Raw genomic sequence first — 20,016 nt, 5'->3', positions numbered from 1 at the left:
GCGCTCTACAGACGATGGAATGCTAAGCAGGCAAACAGCCTTGTTTTCCTGCATTATGTTTTTCTGTCCTTCGAGGGAGGGAAAAAGAAAATCTAGTTTAGCTCAAAACATGTTAGTTTTCCAATAGCATTTATCATGCTCATTTCAGTAATTCTTTGCTTGTTCAGAATGATTCTGGATCACTTTTAGAAAATACTTCTGAAATTATATCCGAGCTGAGTAGCGAGGAAGATCTCCAGATAATTTTTTTTCAATTTTATAAAAGTAATTTTGAGCTATCAACCAATTATGACAAAACAACTGTGTTGATACTATCAATTTACATTTCTTCTAAGATGGCATAGGATCTTCTATAAAGTATCTTTAAATCATTCAGCAATCAATTGATTAAGCTGTGAGAGACAGACAAGATGGTATGGAAGATGGCAGCACTGCCTAGCAATGCACAGTAATGGTATTTTCCATAACACAGTAGTATTGAAAAATAATGCATTCTACTGAACCTTAACATTTCATGCAGGGATTATGCTCAGAAGTTAGTCCTGGTAAACTGTGGAAAAAAACCAACAGAATTATTACCCCCTTCTTATTAAGTGCAGAATAACATCTTTAAGGACTTGCCAAATAATTGAGATCATGCTTTTGTTTAAAATCAGAAGAAAAAATGTTTTAGCACCGAGGAAAAAACATGTGTTTTCCCTACAAGAGGCACTGTTATAAGGCAGTGTCAATGGATAGGGCAGCACCCACTGGATTCCTACTCCCTTTTGGTTTCATACCTGTGGTCTCCAACATTGCTAACTGAATCAGTCATCTGGAATTGAAGGTCATTAAAGATTTTCAGAGGGCAAAGTTAAATTATTTTTAGAACATTTGCTTTAAACCATAGTGTATTGAAAGGTGAAGTGATGCCTATGCATTGTCAGTCCCAGGCGTATAATAGAAAATGGTCTTGAATTTTCATGTTTTACAGAATTAGGAAGTTTAAAAGTAACAACAGAAGCAGGTAAGACTTTGCATCGTGCTGGGAAGTAGGCATAACAATCCATTTAGTGTGGAACTTTAACAGAAAACATTTTCACATGTCCCTTCAAAAGATACTGTAATTGGAAGAGTATTTGGTTCTGCAACATTTAAATAAATCAGAAAAGTTTCTTATGGAAAACAATTTTTAAATTATTTGCTACTTTAAGTTTGTGGGAAGCTGAGGAGGAGGATTTTTGGCAGGCAGAAGAATCTTTGGGGGTTTAGGGAAGGTTCTTTTAGTCATCAGACTTGTTGAAAACCTCCTGTTTTAGGAAAGCTGTTTTGTGGTGTTCATTTGGTTTTCCAGAGGCTTGTCCCTACTCAAAGGAGTACCAAACTCCAGGGACACCTGTTGAGCTTTAGGGAATTCACTGTCTGTTTTTTTTATATATACTGTAGTATCCGAAAGGGGAGAAAATGAATGATCTCAGCATTATGATGACATGTTGAAGGATGATCTTGTGCCATGCTAATGGAAGAACTCAGAGATCTAGTAAGTAATTTCCATCTGTCATTTCTATGACTCTTGCATTTTCAATGTGATGTAGTTCAAATGTTGCTGTCATACAGAGAGAATGTAATCCAGAAATAAGTTTATTAGCTCTTTGGGGAGCAAGGATTCATGAACATGTACTGAAGACTTGCATTAATCCATTCTGGAAGGCCTTTTATATGAAAACAAAAAGAAAAACATTCTTGCCTCCAGGATATAAAACAATGTTAGTTAAAATATATATATATGAGAATGGAATAATATTAATTAAACTTTCATAGATTTCTTTTACTTCTTATACCTGCAGAGATTTTGCAATGAGTTCATCGTTTCCCAATAATCCTCTCGATACCAAAGTACCTAGCTAATGCTTAGGCATAATGCTACAGGTGAAGCATATTGTCATTTCAGTTCTGAATGAGACCACAGGAATATGACAATCCCATTTCATATATGTCAACGTATACACATTTAACCTTAACAAGCCAAAGAGCCTGATACTGAAAGGAAATTAACTTGAAAATAGCTTCCATCTAAAATACTGTCAGGACAACATTTCTTCTGAGCCTCACTCAACACATCTGAATGCATGTAGGCTTTTAAAGTCTCACTGAGAAACAGCAGTAACAAACTATAGACTTCCTCAGCCCACTTAAAGTGACAATAGATAGAGAGAAAGGAATGGACATTTCAGGACTTGAACTTTTGCACTGGCATCTGACTGATCATTAACAGCTTTAGCATTTATTTAAAAGTAAGCAGACACATACCATAGATTGGGAAACAGAAAAAATATCCTGAGTGAGTAATCTAACCTGAAGGGTACCACAAAAGCTGTGAAAGAAAAACATGATAAGCAACATTTCAGAGCAGCGTGCTAGATTATTTAAACCTTCAGTCAGCGTTTGGCATAGACACTAACTTACTGATGACTTGCAAGGGATCTGTCCTAGCTACGTCTGGCTAAATTGCATAAATGAAAAGCAAATGAAAAGCAAATGAAAAAATAAATTCATGCTATTGTCAATAGCATCACTTCTTGTCCCTATACCACCTCAGCAACTAAACTACCAATGGACCATCATGTGCAAATGCTTTCTCCCAGCCCCTCTTCCTAGGGATGTGTGAGTTTGGCTTTGTGAAAACTCAGGGAAGTCTGTCCAACTGATGAGCAAGGAAAGGGAAGCTGTGGGGAAGAGAGAAATGCCTGAAGCCAGAAGGACCTAGTTCCCCTCAGAGTCCAACTGAAGTGCCTGGAAGATGCTGATGGCTAACTGGAGGTTTATGAGATGCTGTCTGTAGAAAGTTTTCTTTGGTTTTGTTTGGAAATAAAGCTTTTGCATAGAATGCAGCAAAGAAATGCTGCATAGAAAATTGGCACAGGAGATGTGTTGGTGCAGATGGGCCAGGCTATATTTCTACCACTGAATGATTTAGCTCAAAGGGACAACGTGCCCTGATCCTGTCACACAAGAATTTTATCTCTTTCAGCTCTTCACAAATTCCAAGACTAATTTTCTGTTACTTTGCCAAGAAGCAAAATTAGCAGATTTCACTGAAATAAAATATGTGAGCTAGTTGCTGATGATAAAAAAATGTTGATCTCGCAGAGAGAAATCGCAAATGAGCAAGACATGAATCAAGCCAGCTACACATAAGGTCAGAAGAGTGCAAGAAGAGACAGAGCTCCATCACGCCTTCTGCAAAAGTTTAATACCAATCTAAGGTTTGTTCACAGATGCCATATACTGTAGGGGTTGCTTGGAAAAGGACAACACTGGAACCACACTGTTGATTACTATATACTTTGTAACTTTTTCTTCTCCTTGTTCTTTCATAAACACATTGGCTGAGAATCATTTTTTTGCAGCTGCCAGATGCACTAAATCTCCCAGCACACTCACACTCCCAGCTTTAGCTTGTTCTCAAAGAAAAGGCAAACACTGTAAGATTTAGTAAACAACTAGCCTGCAAACTGAAAACGCCCCAAAGTCCTGCCTAGTAAAGTCACACAGGATTGAAATTAATTTGAGACAGCAGTTCATAATTAGATTTTTTGGCCAGGGGAGGAAGGGGTAAAGTGTGTTTTTCGTTTTCATTTTCTTGGGCAAAAGGAAGATTTTTAAAAATTTGACTTCTGAGTTTGTTAGCTTACCCTGTGATATGCACAATGGCAGTGCTAGTCAATAGCATTGCTCCTCCAGAGACAGAGGGGGACAGATACTGGTATGGCAAAAGGGAAGGGATTTGGTGCAGCGGCCGGACAGAACACCCCTGAACTTTAGGAAAGGCTGAATGTGGATCTGGCATTTAGGATTTAGGCTTATTTCTGGAACAAACAGTTCCGCTGTGCACACTGCAACAAATGGATGAGTGATTCAGTACAACATGCTGGCCTAAAACAAAACCATCTATTCTGTTTGGAAGTGGAGGTTCACTCAGGAGCCTGCAGTAGGGCAGGGTCCTGATTAAAATCTCACTGAAGCCAGTGGGAGATTTCCAGTGGCTATGAGTGGCTTTGAATCCAGATCAATTCCTCTCCATACTTCAAATACTCCTCACCTTCTCTCCAGACTTATCAGCAAGGAGACATGTTGGAGAAGCCCAGAGGAGCAGGCTCGGACTGGTAGGGCTCAGCAAAAGCTCTGGGAGAGTCCAGTCCCCTTCCTCATCTTGCTAGCAGCCTTCCTTTTTTCCTCAGTGTTGATTTTCCCCCTTATTTTCCACTCTTTTCTTTGGTTGTGTTATATGGATTTAAAACATTCTGGAGTTGCAATCCTTCCACATTTTTGCCTTGAAGACAATTATAAACAAGGATATGTTAATAAGATTCATATTCAAATGGATTATATGAGGAAATCTTGGGGGAAACTGTGACAGTGATGCAAAACCCACTGTGTGAAAATCCTCTGGGTAAGATGACTTTCAGAATTTTCTACGAATACCCTGAAACTATTCTTTAAACTAATGCTTTCATCCAACAGGCACTCACAACTGGGGAGTTTATAGGTCTATTATAAGCCTGCCAAGAGTACTGTGGTCACAGTCAAATCCAAATAGCCTCTCAGAAAAAAATCCACATTGGGACAAAATGAAATAAGTTTGGTTTCTATGACATTTGGAGGGAGAGGAGTGAAAAGAAAATTCAGTGCCTAACTAACAACTGCTGTCCACCATGCTAGGCATCGGTATTTTCACTTCCCAAGATAAAAAACAATAGGCTGATATGAGGCTCTTACTCATGACTGCAAGTGGCTATTTTGAGGGGGAGGTTGGTTGTGAATTTAAACATTAAAATCTAACTTTAAATTAGCTCACAAATCACAACTCTCAGAGTAAGCATTCAAGGACATTAGGGAGGGAAGATGCAAGATCCTGACTCTGAACTGCAGGCGTTTTGCACAGTTCCCAGTGAAGAAAAAAAGAGGAAAAAAAAAAGAAAGTATCAAGACCACACTATGACTACAGGCAATGATTCAGGCCAAGGATAAATTTATACTGCAGCCCAGAACAGAAATGGGATAAATGTGCCAAACAGACATCCATATTTCTGCAGTTGCTATTGGAACTTAAAACATAAACCTCACTCCATACCACGGTCTCCACAGTGAAAACTGTCCATGATCTCCATTGTCAGTGATGGCCTCCAGGCCCAGGAGCTGTGAACTGGCAGACCAGGACGGGGGTCACCTAAGTAAAGAGCTTTACGTTGATGTCTGTTGTGCTGAAGACCATTTCTCCTGCTATCCAGGTCCACAATTGGACAGTGCAACTTGAAGAGCTATTTTCTTCTGCTCTTCAAAACCAATTGGACTAGACTTTGAGATCACTCCCAGTATCTATCACAGGACAGATGGACACAGTAGTTTCCTCAGCCAGGCCATTCTGATCTTTTGCAGAAATTGGAGTCCGCTGGTTTTCTGGCAGCAGCTCTCAATCTTTTGTCAGCTCAGATAACCTGCTAGCAGCATTTCACCATTGCCATTCTCTAGGCCAGGCTAATAGTCCTGAGTTTTTGTGCCTACTGCTCATGCCAGGCCATTGTGCTCTGTGACACTGCTATGGGACTCAGCTCAGGCTCAATGATTCTTTCAAGGTAAACAAGGCTATAGACAATATGCTAAGGAGCACAACTAATCCAGGAATAACCTCACTATTAGAGATGTTTCTTCACAATGAAAATTAAAGGAGAAGGGGTAGGTAGAGGTCAGGAGCAAAAATGAACATCTAAGGAACGTAATCCTGCCAGACTGATGTGACATGCTGTGTTGATTCTTCTGTGGGTGTGGGTATACTTGTGTGCCTATGTGTGTGTGTGAAAGAATGCACACATCCTGAAGAATTCTGGAATACAGAAACTTTATGGCCCCAGAAATTTCACTATAAAATCTGTGTACATTGAAAACAGAACAAAGTGACACAGGACTGAATTTCACCTTTGTCTGGAAATCTCAGCCATGACATCTTTGGCACCTCACCCAGAAAACCTTTACTTCATGCATGGCACTTTGTGATCCTAATCCTTTAAACCTAATTTTGACCAATGTAAGATCCTGCATCAGTCTTCCCTGTCTATGTAAACAGCAAATACCTAACTGAGGTCATATTTCTTTTGAGTCTATCATCAGAATATATCACTTCCTTTAACAGGGATAAAAGCCATGTTTCTTTGCTGGCCAACGACAAATGCTGCATGTAATTTTCAGACACAAAGCATAAATGCTCAGCTGGTACAAAGTGTCACATGGGTCCCTTCTCTAAAATCCCATCTAGGAAAGAGATTAAGACATCTTGTCAATTCACATACAAAAGATACTTACAAGGAGCTCTTCCTGGTGTTAACATGTTAAGAAATTTCTGAGTGAGCAGCAGTTAGGAAGAGTCCTTTACTGCAAGGAGATTTTCCAGTGGCAATATGACGACTGAATTGAAGGATGGCATTTTGACCATTGACTATCCCATCACAAGGTTATCAAAAAGTCCTTGGCTAGAGAAAAAATTAAAAGTCTATTTCTCTTTGCCACATTGAGTGATAAGTCATATCATTTGAAATAATTATGAGTGTCAGTGTGTATTTGTCAGTTTATTTCTAGTTAAGCAAGGTCAATGACATTGTAAAAGCCATGGCAAAGGCCTCCCTTGGGGACAGTATACAAGTCTGATCATTTATATCCAGGACATACGAGTAATATATAAGTAAGTGTGGCACTCTAGACAACAGGGAACGTTTGCCAAAACTACCTAGAAGGACTTCAGAGTCAAAATTTCCATCTCGAAAAAATATTTTGACCTTCAGTTTCTACATGCTTTTGCAAGTCATTGGATTAAAGCTTTAAGTCACATTAGACCATCAATGCTACAGCAAAATGCCACCAAAAAACAAGGTCGAGTAAAGTTTTCTTATACCAAAAGGTACAGGTGAAAAAATTAGAGGTTTCACTTACAAAAGCCCTTTGTAAGGCTAAGACACTTTAAGCATTTTAAAGAATTCTACTATCTTTCCTCATTTTATGTGTTCCCATCTCCTTTGAATGGATACCAACTTCTGACCCAAATGGAGCTTCAAAACAGACTTTTATTTGGAACAATAACTTTGCCTCAAAAAGCATAATACTATCTCACTCAATTTACTAATAGCAACAAAACCCAATTAATGATTGAATCTGTGCCAAAATGAAAAGCTGGGTTGGCTGAGGTTTTTTGGTAGAAAGACCTTTTAAGGATTTCATAGAACTGCAAAGAGTCTTGCCCTTTGCAGCTACATTTACTCCTCAAACAGGCATAGTATCAGATTCTAAACCTGACAGGAAAAAAAAAAAAAAAGGAAAAAAAAAGACCACCACCAGAGGAAAAATAACCAGCATTGTTCTCTAGCAACATAGCAACTGTTCATTATTCTGGCCATTGCAACATACAAGTAACGACTCTACTCTTCATATGATATGACACACTCATACTGTCAGTGATACTCCTCCCATCTCAAGAGGATTATTTTGTATTTCTTTCTGAGGTCTTTTCAAATACAAATATTTGTTCCCATTCTGCACATCCCAAGTGCTGATCCCAAACTCTTTTGCTAGGAAGGCATGTTCTAGTGTATGCTCTTTTGTATGAATAATTTCTACAGTAATCCACTTTCCTTTCCCCACATGACTGGATTAAGGTTTTATGGGGCCCAGGGTAAACCCAAACAGTAAGAATAATCTTACTGTCATTGTCACCAAGTTTCACAGCGATTCTGTTTGCATGTTTTCCTCATTCCATCCTTTTCCTCCTCCCTTTTTTAGACAATTAATTCCTCTACTTGCTGTCCCTCAGTCTGAAGTCTTCCCTGCTGCTCACATGAAAGAGTGTAAGTTACTGACTGTTGAAAACTTCAGCTGAAATGCAGCCAGGTCAAGACGAGGTTACATAAAAGTCTAAAGGCAACTTTTTTAGGTCACATTCTCAGCAGCGCAGATTCCAAATGTTTCAGTAAGCAGACTGCACTTAACACTCTAGCTGATAGTATTCATTAAATTAATACTGTGTCTATAGACAGTTCTTAAAATGCATTTCTACCATGCACACCCTATAAGCACATACTGTACTTGCACCATTCCCAGACTACATGCATTTATTTGTACTCATGCACAGAAAGGAAGAAACTTTAAAGTAGTTGTTTTTCCCAAAATAATTTTATAACAAAACTATGGCTTTTCTTTTTTTTTCCCCTCTCTGTATGGAGATTAGCCAATCTTTGAAATTATAAACAAAATGAAAAGCCTAGTCATTCTAAATACTTCATATTGTGCATGCTTGTTTTCCTTTCCTAACACCATTGCACGTGCCAGCTCTCATCACTGCAAAGAATCTCCAGTACACAAAAGGAGTTTACTTTGTTTTTTTCCTCAGTAAAATGGCCCTTACAGTATTTTGGTTAAGCATTCTTATGACTGGAGATTTATCTGAACATGTCAGATGTGAAACCTCTTGGGAATGCATTCAGTTTGTTGGCAAATCCTGAGAAAACGTGTATTGCTCATAGCTTCAATAAATTAAAGAGAGCCTATGACTGTAGGCATGAATGGACCAGAAGAGCTACAAGCTAGTGTTCTTAAAGTATCATTTACAGGGAGAAAGTAATAAGCCAACAGGCTCTAAATGCAGATGAATTACCATACATGAGTTAGCATTCCCACCATAAATGTATCAATGCATGCATTATAAATACTGTCAAAATTTCCCTTTTGTGGTTACAAGTGGCATACCAATTAAAAAACCCATACCCTTCATATACATACTTTCTGCATTTCAGTTGTATGTATTCAGTTATACGGTCCTCTTTAACGTATTAATATACTCAGTATCTTGTTTATATATGAAGAAGTTCAAGACACAGAATGACTTTTTTGAATTAAGAAAACTTCTCATGTTTCCATCAGAATAAGATGTGGCTAGCAAACTGTTCCCTTAATAAGGATGTCATTAAAGAAAAACTTTGTGTGTTTTGACTGACAATCTACCATGCATGAAAAACATGCAGATTGTGATGTAGTCAATAGCAGCTAGCTCATTCGGGGTCAGGTCCCAAAATCATAGTCATAACTGGTACATAAACACCTGACTGCTATCACATTCTAATTTGTTAAAGCTAATCTTCTCTCACAACCTTATGGTCATGCATGTTGAGGTGCAACAAGTTGTGTAGAATTCCCTGTTTCCAGTTTAAGTTCATATATTTAGTTGCTTGCTTCCAAAATCCAGAGACCCAAGCTGCTCAGAGAATTTCTCTACAAAAATGCCTTTCCTTAACGTATCATAGGCAATGGGGTTTGCACTTACGGTTTTTTTTCCCTTTCACCTACATGCGCTACCTGACCTCAAATAAAATCTTCCAACAGAGAAAAAAGGAAGGTGCAAAGGAAAATGCCTACTTTTTCATGCCAATCACACACTCCACTGCCTTTTTAGTTTCTGTCTCCTGAAAGCTCTGATTAAACATGACTTCCTACTTGTTTGTAGAGTGGTTATTTTGTATGGAGTATCACTGGCTCAGAAATAAACATCTTGTCAAAGACAAAGCAACACAGACTGATTTATTCAGCAATACAGGGGTGGTTTCTAGCATATGATGAACTGAAAAGCTACATGCAGATTTATTAACCCAGAAACTAAATGTCTTCTTGATTTTAATCTTTGTCTATTTTTATCTAAAAGCAGAAATATTCTGTTTATCTCTCCCTGAGGATATATACTTTTTAAAATGCAATATATACATACTTTATCTGCTTATGTTTCTGCAAGTGAATTGGAGGCTGTACTTTATCCCTGGCTTGTGACTATTGTTCATGTTCTGAAATACGTTCTAGCAGTTCTGGGGTTTTTTGCATCTGTATGTTAAATAATATTCTCTCTTTAGTATGGCAAAAAAAGAGTTGTTCACAGCCACAAAGCCAGCATTTCGTTAGGGCTCTTAGCATACGGAGTATGTTCGTAGGAAGGGACGTAAGAAGAAAATACATATAGTTGAATTCACACAGTGCCTACAGTTGTTTCTCAATAAGCAAATTCAGTGATGACAGAGAAAAGCAGAAAGATAGAATTTAAAATGTCCAAAAAGTATAGGCATTTTGGATCAAGAGCGATGTCTTTTAAATCTGTACGTGCCAGAGAATGAGTGCAAGGATACTGCATGTGCACACATGCATGCAACAGTTAACAATCTATAGGAGTATCTCTGCATTGATAAATCAGCTCTTTAATAAGTACATTTACCACCACTCTGCACAGGGAAACTTCAGGTAGGTAAAAGCTCCTAAGAGAAAACTGCAGTTGGTATCCTCAAATCCTGACATTTATCACTTGTGAAAAACGTTAGGCTGCCAGTGTGAGGCAGTGCAGTGCTTCATCTACCCATTGAGGATAAAACTAAAAGGACAATGGAGACAGTCTTGTGTTAACTCCACTCATAGACTGAGCCAGCTAGACATGCACCAGCTGTGGTATAGAGACACTGCTGGTTAGTGCCGTGGCCGAGTTAATAAGCATAGCTGCAAGGCTGTGTATTTTACTTCAGACCCTTTGCCAAGACATAAGATCGTGTGTACTTGTAGATACAGACACTCAAATTACACTCTAATTTCTGCCTTGGCTTGATGTTTTCAGATAGGTTCCTTTGGTCAAAATTTTCCAAACAGCCTTCAAGTTTGGATGCCTTCACCATTGCAGGAAATCAGGCTTATTCTTAGGAAGCAAATCGCTTACATTTGGCTGATACATCTAAGGCTGTTTTGCGGGAACATAAAACTTGCACTGGCTGTTTTTGAAAATGTTACTGTCAAAATCTTCATGCCTCTAATTCCCCCCGCAGCAAGTGAATAATATAACTCTCTACAAATTTAAAGAATATTTTTGAATACTTCTGTAATAAATGCTGTAATGCTGGTAATAATTTCCAAACAGAAGATAAGCTTTCCTGGCTTGCTCTGTGCAGGTATATCAGATTCTTGGTCTTCACTTACCTTGACAAAGTTGGCTATCTTGGCAAAGTTGGCTAAAACCGTGTTCAGATACAAAGAGCTCTACCCTATAAACAGTCTTGTATGCAAAATAGCTAAGGTGAAATTCAACACGGTGAAGACCAAGTCCTCTACTTAGTAACAAGAAATCAAATACAATGTGAAAATAATTGGCAAGACAACAAAAAACATTGACAGGACTTGAGGCTCATATTAAACCACAGACAGAATACAGATTAACAATATGACACTGTTGCAAAACTAAAATTAAAGGAAAGAAAAAGTGGACCACTGTCATGCCAGCGTATGCCACCAGGAATATTCTATATAAAAGACAGTAATTATTTTTCTTCACTAAGTCTTATTAAGGCTTCAGCTGGAACGTTGCATTGCATAAGAGTTTTGGTTACCATGCTTTTCAAAAAGCTAAAGAAAAGCTGGACAAAGTCCAAAGTGGAGAAGAGGTTCAGAAAATATGACCTATGAAGAGAGATTGGGTTTGTTTAGTCTAGAAGACTGAGGGGAGACATGATAGTAGGCTTTCATGCATGAAAGATTGCTTGTAAGGGGACAGTAATCAATCTCTCTCTATGTCCACTGGAGGAAGGACAAGAAGAAATCAGAGCAATTTGCAGTGAAGAAAACCATATTATGAAAGCAACTCCACAAGTAGAGAGGTGTAAGCAAACTGCATGGAGAAGTTGTGGAATTTTACTGAACAAAAGGTTTACAAAAACAGGTTGGGCAATTATCCCTTTGGGATGGTCTGCTATACTTGAGCCTGGTTTATTGTAGAAGACAGGATTAGACAGACAATCATCTGAGAGCTCAATCCCATTTTTCTATTCTTTTCCCTCACATCACTGCTGTCACTCTAGAATACTGTCTACAACACAATTTTTACAAGAACAAGTAGCAGTTTGGGTTCCTTTGTACTTGCATGCCATGTTGCATATCTTCTTATCTCACCTAGCTCTCTGTGCTCTGAGATGCCATTTGACAGCCCCAGTTCCTTCTCATATTGACAACCTCATCTATCTGCTCTATGTCCTCAATTCCCTGCTTACTTCATCTGCATATTGTCTGGGAATAAAGAAGCAAACATTGGGGCTCGTTAAGAGTGCTTGCAAATAAAAAGCACAGACAGAGCAGCTGACTGGCCATCCAGCAGCTGACTGGTTCATAGAATCAGCTGACTGATACCTTTACCTGTGTAATTTGGGTTGTCTTTCTTTACCTAGCTGCCAATTTTCATATGACTTATTAGAACTTCCTTAAGATTTCTGCTCCTCTGTCAAATTTGTGTTAGACTGTGTTTGAAAACAGATTTAAAGTTATCAGGTGGGGAGGGAGATAGTGGTCTGTTACACAGATATAGCCAAACAGACATGGAGTGTGATCACACATGCCTGATTTCCTTACAAAATTACGCCAAAAAAATCTTCCCCTACTAAATCCACTTCATTCAAATCAAAGATAAAGTAATTTGAATGTCTACATTCTCAGGTCCTACCGAATATTTCCACTGCCATGTTCGTTAGACTGAGGTCCTTGCTAACAAAGGGAGGTTATAAAAGTATATGCTAGGTTGTGAATTTAAGGCCCACATGTCCCACAATCATTTCCTAGGGGAATTCGCTAACATTGAGTGAAAGCATCCCTAGGCAGAACTGTTGTAGAGCAGTGCTTGTGCTTTAGCTCTTTTTTTGTAGACCAAGCCTTTAGCCTCAAAAGGGCCGTAAGAAGTTTTCCTCATTAAAGATCAAAGTATTTGTTTCTCTAATGTTACTGGGAGTTGCCAGATTGTCCATTTCAGATTTTCTAAGAAGTTTTGTTTCAGTGAATGTAGAGGTGGCTGGACAGCAGGAAAGATTAGTTTTATTTTTTCAGAGGAAAGAGGCAGGTATGCGCTACACATCACACTTGTTTATCTCCTGGATGACGCTCTCCAGAACAGCTTACTCTACTCCACATGCCATGCCACTAGGCAACACTATGGTATCAAACAAACCGCGAAGGCAACTTTCTCAAAATTTCCTCCCATTCCCAATAGTAATTAATGTGACACAATCTGGGAGGTGACTGTAATTGCTATAGCTATTATGCTATATGTGATTTGAATTTAGAAGATGTGAGTCACAGCAGGCTGCACTTCTAATAAAGCAGTGTAAGAATCTGATCTTGAAGAATTTTATTCATGCCAGTAGCCCTTATTCATGTAAGCAAGTCAGCAGGGCTAATGATGTACCTAAAAATTACAGGAATGAGAAAGGCTTTGCGGGATTCAACACTGCTGTTATGACCTCTGGGACAAAGAAAAGGCTAGACACAATCTGAAATTGCAAGAAATGTGCCCATATTTTCTACACATTTTTCATCTCGTGTATGTACACCATACAGCTTGCAATTCCATTAAGTAGCAGATTGCATGGGAGTTTCAACTGGGGCGTGTCAAGGATTCTTAGTCATAAACTTCATAGATCATTTTATTTGCTCAAAATAATCTCTTGGCAAGACATCTTACTTCCCTGCCCCCAAGGCATTGTTTGTAATAAAAGCCTGCAAATAACTGTACCAGGCAATTTTGTTATTCAGTCTCCTTTCTCAACGTGAAACAGAATCTCTTCCAGTCTGTGTTCTTCCTAAAGTGTCTACGGTTACTCTATATGTCCACATTGTGCAACAGCTGCTGTGTCAAACTGCTGCAGATACTTGTGAAATAAAGGAATGACTAAATGCTAGTACTTTTTATTTTACAGCTCAGGAGTGAAGTTCAGCATTTGCCTTACCTTGTTAATCTAGACCAAGTCCATAACACAGATAAGCTGTAATATAGGACACTCTATCAGTTTTCATGAAAGTAGAAAAAAGCAGAGAGTTACATATGTTGTGATAACATAGAGAGGACTTTGGAAATTACAAAACAGGCTTTTTATTTTATATTTCAGTCTCTTCTAGACAGTACATTTTAAGTAATTGGCCTTTAAGAAACTCCCAGGCACATCACCTCCTAGCACAAAGTTAATCTGCCTTCTCAGGAGCACGTTACTGTTCACTCACCACTTCTGTTAGTTATTTTAAATGCATGTCTTTCAAGTTGTGTAACAACAGCACAGTCCTTTTTAACATACATGTTATTCACTTTCTCTACCGTGACTGCCAGCAACACCCAGCTACGTATTGCACAGATCTTTCAATGCCTTTTTCCCTGATGCTGAAAAGATATTATGCAATATTAAGTAATGGCATTATTAAGAGTGCTCTATTGGACCCATGAAAAATTGATTGCTGCTGCCTAATTAAAAGAAGAAAAGAACAGAGTAAAGGTTTGTATATGATAAGGCATTTTGTTCAAATGTGGTTTCACATTGTGGTAAAATGTATATGTTCTGTCTTGTGTATAATCGAGTCTTGCCTGATTGTGTAATACAAAGTTAATGCTGGAGATGAGAGATGCTCTGTTTGATAGGTGAGCATAAACTTAAGTCTCTTTTTTACTTCATCTGTGATTATCTCAAGAGAAATATAAGCTCTGCAGCTGCTTATTTACAACACACAAAACCACCCTGGGACAGACTGCTAACGGATGCAAATGAGCAGCTTTCATTCACTTCATGGGATCAAAGGTCCCAGTATATAAATGTACAAACATATGTACTTATGCTCACCTCTGCTGAGTAAAACATTTGAAGACACATGTCCACAAGTATGCGCAGAATTCTAATGAAAACCGAGGAAACTCTACCATGTGCTTGAATTTGAATACATGCTCTAATGATTCACTGGCTAGAAATACTTTACTGAGGCAGAGACTAGGTGCCTATATCTAAGGTTACCTTTGATCCACTGCTGACAAAGAAAGTGCATGAAAAAGCCTTTTGATAGGGAATACCGGGTTTTTTCCTCTTTATTCCTTCATAAACAAAGGAAACCCACTTGAACTTTGAAGTACAGTAAATGTTTTTAGTTTCAGGAATAGAGGTGGGGTGGTATTTTTTGCCTCATACTGCAAATTCTAACTGTTTCTTAAAAAGAAATGCTTTTTCCTTCTAGGGGAAAAAGGCTTAAAAATTATTGAATGGCTTCATCTTTTCTCTGGTATTACAGTAGTACAAAACTGTATGCAACTCCTGTAAGAAAAGCCTATCACTACAGTTAATTCCTTTAAAGCATATTCTTCTCATGAAACTGGATTACCTTTGCCAACCCCAAAATCTGACTAATAGTAAACAAATGTGCTGCACACCCCTTATGATTCAGAAGAAATTCAGCTACCAATATCTCTGCTTATTAAGGGGTTAAGGCTCAGCTCAATAAGCTAGCTACCCATTAATCAGACATTGCAATTTCCCACACATTTTTTGATGTGGGAACAGGTCTGCATTTGATACAAGAACTTCGAAGGCAAAAAAATATCCAATCTGATTTATTTATGCAGGCAGTTTACAGCCATGCTTTGCATAGGGACCATGCCTGCAAAGAACGAACACTGATAAGCAGGGTATCCTTGTCAAGCACATATGCACCAACATATATTTTAACTGTAATTTATGTGGAGTGACTCTTTCACAGACATGACATAGATTTGCCGAACAACGATGTCCTGGATTCCACCCCAGAGGGCAAGGGTTATGCCCTGCATTCAAATCTGCACTCCTCTAACACTTACCTGTCTCCTCTGGGAGCCAACCATTAGCTTCCTTAGTGATAGCACAATAAATGCCAACAGAGAATATGCCACAGAAAGTCGTCAATGGTGAGATCCTTCTCATCTGACTTTAGCCACTAAAACTAAACTAGTTAGCTGTTTCTTTAGGAAACACAGAGCACCTCTAGGAGGGTATTCATATCATCCTAAAATAAATGAGATCTTCTGAAGACTCTATTTAACAGAGGAAGGACCTAAGCAGCAAACCTGGACTAAAAGTCTACCTTTCAGATGGTTGCCAAAATGAATTCCACGATGAATGGAAATGAAAACGAGCCAAAAGAATTGTGTGCATTATAAAAACTTCTTAGATCTTTGCTAAATTGTAAAATGATAATAATAATAAAAAACCCAACTCTCTGTATCTTCAATACTGTGCCGTGAAGTTGCTATTTTATATATGTATACATTTATATTCATATCTTTTATACCTTTATAAAAAGTTATATTGTATATTTTTAAAGCTTGCTTTCTACATGACTAAAACATATAAGATAAACTGGTGTGAATTGTTTCAATATCATGCATTTCAGTAGCATCGTTCCAATGTACCGTATCTGTCCTATTACCCCAAATTACAGTTTCAGCATAGGTTATTAAGATTCCTTTTTCTATTTATGTAGCTTTAAATAATAATAAAAAAATTGTTTTTCTGTGTCCTAGGAGATAACATTATAAAGAGATTCGAGACAGAAGGTCTTATCTAAAGTTCACTTCTATTATAGCAACTTTGTATTTCTTTGTGGTTTGCCCAAGAATCAAACCATCCTTGAAACCACACTGATTGATTCTTTTTTTTAAAATTTGCATATTGTTATCATAGGAGATCTGCTATTCTTTCTTGTACTTTACCATTATGCTTATGGACATGAAACACTCTGTGATATGATATGGCATTCACTTTGCTCTTCAGCTTTCTGCTGAGAAGGAGGATACTGACTGCAAGAAGGGAGTAAAATAATCTCAACTAGTATAAAATGTGAGCTATTACAGAGCTCAGACAAGTTGAAGATCCAGCTCTACATTTCCTCAGTTTTTGTTTCCAACATTGGCACTTCAAAAACCACACTCTTGTCAATACTTCGGTCCCACCCCTCCCACTGAAAATTCATCTGTTCGTTCAAGTCAATAAAGAGAGTTTATAAAAAGCTCTGACATTTTTCATGAAGGCTTTATGAAGTAAGCAAAATTATTCTGTGTACAATAACTGCAAGGGTCCAAATTAATTCTGCGTATGCCACCAATTAAATGAATGGTACTGCAATAGAAATTAATATTCAAATTCTGAGGCTACTGTGAACATATTAACTAAGTCTGAGCCAATTACTACAATGGAGTGAGACCATATTTACACTCACAGAAGTGAAACCATTATCAATGTTCTCGCAAATACTTACTGTATATCCATTACTTTTTTCCAACTACTTTTTTTTACAGTCTCAAATGAAGCAATACTAAGAAGCTGTGGACTTGTAAATATATTCCGCAATGAATAGTCAATGAAAATATAAAAGGACTCTGAACTCAAGAGAAAGTAAGGAAAAGGACGTGACTCCAGGATTCACGGCAAGACAGTGAACGACAGATTAATCACATAAAACTTCCATGCTCTCCAGAGACCTGGCTACCAGTTTTAACAGAGCTCACATTCTGGAACACATCCAAATGACAACAGGTAAATTCCACTAAAAGCATTTCAACAAGTCTGCCATCTCTTGCCTACTAGAGAAGAGCTAAGTGTCAAATTCCGGCATCAGCTATAAGGGTGTAAATTGGTATTAGCTCCACAGAAGTCAACAAAGCTAGGTTTACACACTGTGGTAAGAATTTGAACCTAGAAGCGTAGGATGTGCTTAAATTATGGGTCAGATTTTGGCCTCAATCATTGTGGTGTACTTCTGGTGTAATCATAGTTCAAAGTTGAATTCATGTTTTAAAGGCATTCTTTAAAATTTAAAGATGGGTCCAAATTACAAAATCTCACAATACCCATCAAGCAGGAGTATTCTGACAAAAGATTATGCACCCATCCACACACCCTTTGGATAAAATAAGATAAATTTTGGATGTTATTCTTCATTTTGAAGTGGGTGGTTCCTGGTTGCCAGCCCCAATCTCCTTACTTAATGTAAAAACAGTTTTGAGGCTCTCTCACTGCCTTTCAAATCTAACCTCGGGTTGACTTACTGCCACATGAAGAAAAGCTTGATCATAACACCCCAGGCTCTAAGACACAAGCTCACATGAGCAGCAGCCCCTTTGGCTTCCATGAGACAATCCATCAGAGAAATTCACTGGTATATGAAGGGCTTAGTGGGCTGACCACTCAGAATTGCAACTACCTGTCAATTAAACTTGTCCAGGTAGAAGCAGTCAGTGTCTCTTTCTTGCTCTCTCTCTCTCACTGATTTCCTCCCCCCCACCCACCCCCCGGCGGAGGTCTCAAAATCACCATCATCTCTCTTCTCTCTCTGTTTTTTATCTTGAGACACTTGAGGTTTTTCTTCTATGAATCATTATACAATAAGGAGGCCTACTTCAGATGGTATACTCTATCTCTTAAGTTAAAAGGGCAGACAATAATTTTGGCTTTACCCTAATATACACAATTCTGCAGCTATCTCATTCTTTGGGTCAAGAATTTCCCAAGGCATTTCCTGGGATAATCTGCAGAGCAGTAATGCCTCTTCATACATTAGCCAGTCCGATTGCCTGATGCATTTTACACAGTTCAGTTTAGAGTCCAACTCAGTCGCTGCTCAGGGTTGCCAAGCTCACTCCAATTTTCCCTCACCACACACGCAATCGCCTGATGAGATCCTTCTCGTTCACTGACACTGAGCTTTCCACAGGAGCACATGCCAAACATACAAAGGCCGGGGAATGCAGAGGAATTACCCATTTTTGGAATTCAATTACTTCAAAGCCGTTTCACTCGCTCAAGTCACTTTTGGTCATACAGAGTATGACATGACGTAGAGAACCTGCCTTTTTAACCTCTAAAAGCTTTCCTCTTACCTGAAATCCGGATTACGTGGGAAATTCTTGGCTGAAGTAGCATCAATCATTTTGTTCATTAAACAAAGTCACTACGGGAGATGTTGGCTGCGGTCCAGCGTTAGTGATTTCGTTCCTTAAGCAAAGCTGTTAACCGAGGGTCATCTCCGCGCAGTCTTCTCCAGCGACAAGGAGAAGTGGAGTGGGAAGGAGAAGGCGCCAGGCTCCCCCGTTCCCCCAGCCTGCCTTCCTACCCCGCCATCGTGCCCCTCTCTTCCCCATGACCCGGCCCGCATCCCCTCCAAGGGCGGGCAGACAGAGCTAACGAGGATTTACACTATTCCCCCTTTTGCAGCCCCAGCGTCCCGTGTGCTGTGTATTGCGACAGGTGGGCAGGGAGGGAAGCTTTTCATTAAGTGAATTAAGCTAATTAAGTGAAGATTGCTTTCATTAAGCGACTCGAGGCAGCGGCGTTCAGGCACACCTCTCCTCCACGTCCCAGCCCGGCCGCCGGCAGACACCTGCGGCGGGGAGCGCCCCGCCAAGCGCCCCTCGGGGGTGCCCGCAGGGGGCACGGCCGCCCGGCGGACACAGCGCGGCCGCGGCACCCTCACGCCTCCGCGCAGGGCTAGGGCCTGGGCGAGCGCCCGGCAGCCAGGGGCCGGAGGGGAGGGCTGGGCCGCCGGGCGGGCAGCGGGACGGGCGCGGAGCGGCGGGGAACGGGTGCCAGAGGCGGCTGCCGGCAGGTTCGGGGGCCGCGGGCCCCCGACGGCCTCGCCGCGGCCCCCCGCTGCCGGCGGGGAAGGCGACAGGCAGCCGGCGGCCTCGCGCCCGGCGGGCCCTGAAGGGCGAGCGCCGTACGAGCTCGCGGGGCGCCCCCAAGCGGCGCGGCCGGGCGCGGCGCCGCCCGTCAGGAGCGGCTCAGCGGCCGCCCGCTCCCCCGGCCGGCGCGGCGGCGGCGGCGGCGGCGGCGGGCCCGGGCCCGCCCCCCGGTCCCTGTGGAAAGTTGTCTCTGGCCGCGGAGCCACCCGGCACCCGCCTCCCGCTTCCTGCCCCGCCGCCGCTGATTGGCCCGCCGCAAGCCGAGGAATGCGAGCCACCCTTTAAAGGCGCGCGCGGCGCCCGGCGCCCGCAGTGTCCCGGCAGCGCCGCTCTCGCCGCCCGCCGCCGCAGCGCCCGGGACCCGCCGCTGCTCGCCCTGCCTCGCCGGGACGGTCGAGGGCCGCCCGAGGATATTAGCCGCCGGTACCCGGAGGTGCGGGAGGCCGGCGCTGCCCGCCCGGATCGCTCTC

This window comes from Pelecanus crispus, chromosome 6, assembly GCF_030463565.1.
Source record: "Pelecanus crispus isolate bPelCri1 chromosome 6, bPelCri1.pri, whole genome shotgun sequence".
In the NCBI taxonomy this organism is placed as follows: domain Eukaryota; kingdom Metazoa; phylum Chordata; class Aves; order Pelecaniformes; family Pelecanidae; genus Pelecanus; species Pelecanus crispus.
The sequence above is the reverse complement of the archived record's forward strand: the minus strand, read 5'-3'. Positions refer to the sequence as shown.